Raw genomic sequence first — 5,071 nt, forward strand, 5'->3', positions numbered from 1 at the left:
TTTCCAAAGACAGCTGTATTTGCAGAGCAGAGAGTATAGCAGAGAGAGAGAGAGAGAGAGAGAGAGAGAGAGAGAGAGAGAGAGAGAGAGAGAGAGAGAGAGAGAGAGAGAGAGAGAGAGAGAGAGAGAGACAGACAGACAGACAGACAGACAGACAGACAGAGAGAGAGAGGAGGGAGGGGGGGGAGGGAGGGAGGGAGAAAGAGAGAGAGTATAGAGTACTCTAATTAGGCGAGTCTTTTCCAGACTCACACTATGTTTATTTTTTACGAATTTATCTCATTTTGAACACAAATATTAATAGATTTATGTATGAACTTCCTTGTCTCATTCAACACTTGTATGTGGATTTGTTTTTACAGTGAGACAAAATGTATCATATTTACCTCCCGTAAGGATACGGGAGGTATTAAAAGGGGAATGTCTGTCTGTCTGTCTGTCTGTCTGTCCGCCTGTCTGTCTGCCTGCCTGTCTGTCTGTCCGTGTGTGTGTCTGTGTCATCATTTTCTAAAAATCGGCTGGCTAAATTGTAATGAAATTTGGAATATATAATTTTTAGGGTAATGGCTAGACCTGATTAGGTTTTCAGCTAGATCTGTTAATGTTTAATTAGGGAAATTTGCATATCAATGAAATCAACTAATTGAGCAATATCTTGACTGCATACTTCAATTTCAATATAATTTAGTATATTCGTTAAACATAACAACATACATTTGTCCAATCCTTACAGTGTTAATGAATAATTTGCATAATTAATGATTCTTGGTAATTAGGCTATAAAATTTGTTGATGTACCTTACAGCATATTTAAAATTCAATATAATTTAGTACATACGTTAACCATAAGAAAACACTAAAGTTTGTTGATATACCTTACAACTGTTAATGAATAATTTGCATAATTTATGATTTTCGGTAATTAGGCTATATCTTAAGAATACATACTTCAATATGATTCAGTTCACGTTAACCATAACAATTGCATGTGTCCTGTAAAGCTTGTTGATGTACCTTTCAGTGTTAATGAATAATTTGCATAATTAATGATTTTCGGTAATTAGGCTATATCTTAAGACTGCATACTTCAATTTCAATATAATTTACTTCATACATTAAACATAACAAAGTTTATACGCCCTACAAAGTTTTTTGATGTACTGTTACGGGAGGCATTCAGTTTAAATCAGGTATATTAAGTGTCTATTCTGTATTTTGTTTGTGTAATTCGCAACAAAAATACCTTGTGTTCGACTTAAAAACCATCATGTCGCCTATTTAATTCAGAATTTATAGTCTCTGTTTTTGTTAGTAATTATACAAGAGATTTTGTGTTGTAATACAAGTGTAATGCATTTTGAAAAGATGTGCGAGTTCATGTGGGCATGGTTCTGTGTGTGTGTGTGTGTGTGTGTGTGTGTGTGTATGTATGTATGTATGTATGTATGTATGTATGTATGTGTAATGTGTTTTGTGGAAAGTATGACTCGCATCTGTTGAGCGTTGTAGCAACACAGAATGCAAGAATTTGATTTGCCATTTTTGAAATCTTTTTATGATGTTTCTGCTTAAAGTGTGAATGAAATCAATGCAAAATACCTGTTGTCTTTATTATTATTTTTTTAAAACAAATTTTCGAAGTTTTTAAATGAAATTTTTTTTGGTTATTGTAGGATTTATAGAATTGTACACGATTTTGTCCAGGGTATTTAGTCAAATACATGTATATATAAGTCAGCTTTTAAAGAAAGGTGAAGTGAAGGATTGTTTTGGGGATGAAACTGTATTCTATTGGTTTAAAAAAAGACGGATTGTGTTATATGTATGTCATATTGTAGAACCATACTTTCAACTGACATTCAGACAACGAGGTACATTTATGAAGCTAGCACCAAACTCCAACGCTCTATTCTGCATCTGTTCAATGACGGCGAGTGGTTAAACCACGCCGTCCGTGTGCTTTGTTTAACTCCAGAGTCTTTAATTTCGCTTTGAAAAATGTTATTGACAATCAAACTGTATTTAAGTATAAATTTACGACGTGATTGCATTATGGTGGCTACTTGAATCATGAAGTTGTGAGATTTTACTACTAACACGTACCCAAACAGCTCAGATCAGGCAAAATAAAAAAATGTGTGTTTCCGATAACCTGTCCAATCCTAGTGTAAGCCACCAACCATAACTATTTTTTTACATTCAGAAAGGTAAAAAGAGTGGTAATTAAGTATTTCCGTGTCAATTTTCTTCCCAAACTATCTTTGGTCATTGTTATGTAACTTTACCAATGGCATGGTGTCTGTATCTGGAACAATTAACCGTGAACTAAACTGTAATATTGATTTTAATAGGAGAGATGCAAACTTGAGACACTATTTAATTCTCTCAATAAATCAATTAATAAATAAATAAATAAATAAATAAATACGCAGTTGAAATCTCTCAGCTTATGTGTGTATTGGTTGAAATCTTAGTACTTTTATCTAATAAAGTTGTAATTTATAATGACATGTTTATATGAAATGAGCATTACATCTCCATAAAGCATTGATAATGTATACACGTGCATTTCCTTATGATCATTGCTATGATGTCGACAATAATTTTTGGGTACATCCAAAAATTAAGTCACCTAACAATTATGTCATAAAATCATTTCATTTGATTTGGCTTATAGCAAAGCCAGAGCTGTCATGGTTACTTGTGATAGTCTAGTAGAACTTCATATATATGGCTCTTCACATAAATCTGTCATGAAACTCGAGTTTTTATGACGTACATGTACGTATACAGGATTGAAGAAGAACCACAAGGAATGGAAAAATGGGAATTTTACACACACACACACACACACACACAAGCAAACAAACAAACAGACAGACAGACAAACAAACAAACACAACAGGTCACAGGTTTAACTCGAACTGGTCTTACCATTGTACAGCGAAACTGCTTGTACTAAAATATTACCTAATCTACGTAATTAAGGTACACAATTTAAAACTTTGATGGTTGGTTGTGGCGTGAAAGTCTCTTTATCGTATTTCAAGGCGTGGACCTGGTATTGCGTGCCGATACGTAATCCAATTAAAGTTACATACAAATTGCTGGGAATGTCAAAGAATGTTCAACACAAATAATAATAAGTGGTTTATTTACCCAAGCGTATAGAATTGATTACAAAATAATGGGAACAAAAAAATCGAAAGAGAGAAGGGTAAATGGGGAGTCAAGAAATAGCTTACAGCTAGTCTAGCCTGATCCCCGACATTGTATATTGCGAATGAAAACATTAAAAGGGAGGAAGGGTTCTGTTACACATATAGTTCACAGACGTCGATGTATGATGTTCAGCTTGCAATTCTCCATACAGGTCTTTACAACATACTACAACATATAAATTGTTTAAAAGTCACATACATAATCTCTCGTAATGATCTCAAGTTGCTTACATTGACATACATGCTAAATTCTGCTAACTAACTTGGAGAGAGAGAGAGAGAGAGAGAGAGAGAGAGAGAGAGAGAGAGAGAGAGAGAGAGAGAGAGAGAGAGAGAGAGAGAGAGAGAGAGAGAGAGAGAGAGAGAGAGAGAGAATCGTCTCAAACTAGCGATACAACTTTCAAAATATAACTTGACATGTCTTCATTTGTTAGAGTTATACAATTCAAGACGGGTTTTCACTCGAAAACAACAATTCTGTGAATAATGACACTCTGAACGCAGCGATTTCTCAGACGACGTAACGTATGGCTGACAATGACTTGCTTCTGGGTTAGTCCCTCGTGCATCCGGGTACTTGGGATTGTCGTGCATTACCACATCGGCAATTTTGATGCTGTAATTTTGCCACCAATATTGATCATACAAAAATAAAACTCCATAAATGAACCACAAAGTACAATCCCTTTCAAAATGTGGTAATTTAGAAAGAGTATTATCGTTTTTATTGACGACTGACTCTGTCAAAAATCGTTCCATACACTTCAGTTCAGGCATGCACGACTTCTCACTTGATCGTGAGGTGCGTATACTGGAATGAACCATTCTGTAGGAGGGTGCAAAATTTGGATTTGAAGTTTACAACCGTGTTTCGAACAAACACTTGTCATTTGGGCACACAATGCGTAGAATTATGACTATAGCACATATTACATTGCTTGTTTGACGTCAATAGTGTCTTTTGAAAAGTGGCAGTTTACTTAACGTCTCATGGACTGATTTCCAATATGGCGTCGGCCATAATGCTCATTAACATATTCATTTTTTCTTTAAATTACAAAAAAAAATCATATAAAATAGAAAAAAAGATGTGCTGACTTGAAATTAACAAATCTGAGTAAGCTACCCCCTGCGCATCAACACACCAGATCTGACAAAGCAATCTGACAAGAAGTACGTAAGGAGATGATGAAAATGTCATTTTATGAAAAAAAATCATAAAAAAATTAAAATGGCACAAATCAACTTGGCATGAACAAATCTGAATAGCCTCCCCCAAGGGAACATGCACACCAAATATCGAAGAATTCTGACTGGCACTTTCGGAGAAGATGATGAAAGTATAAAAGTTTGACGGACTCCTATGATTCACTCTACTCTCTATACTCTATACAACTATATACCTAAAGCTACACTTTCAGCTAAAAAAGTGGTCAGTAAGAAAACTTATCAACATACGCACTGTTAGTCTACATTTCACAATGATTTGGTGTTTCATCAAATTAAATGTCCTTCATTAGTTCAATCATCTTCAAAATATGAATTCTCATGTCTTCTCAAGTCAGGTTATATTTTGTCATATTCCTTAAATACCCTTCAGAAATAATTTTTATTTATTACTAATTGTGGGCACATACATAAGCTCTAACATGCGATATAATAATTAGATTGTCCAGTGCACATTCTTCTATACAGAACATGAGCTACTCACTGTGTATCGAATTTGAACACATGAATATTTAATCTGATGTGTCTTGACTTCATCAAATGTACAACGCACCCCATGTTTTTATTCTATTTCATCAACAAAAATAGTACTAAAGACAAATTACAACAAGCGACCTTTCGGT

Source organism: Glandiceps talaboti, chromosome 18 (assembly GCF_964340395.1).
Source record: "Glandiceps talaboti chromosome 18, keGlaTala1.1, whole genome shotgun sequence".
Classification (NCBI taxonomy): domain Eukaryota; kingdom Metazoa; phylum Hemichordata; class Enteropneusta; family Spengelidae; genus Glandiceps; species Glandiceps talaboti.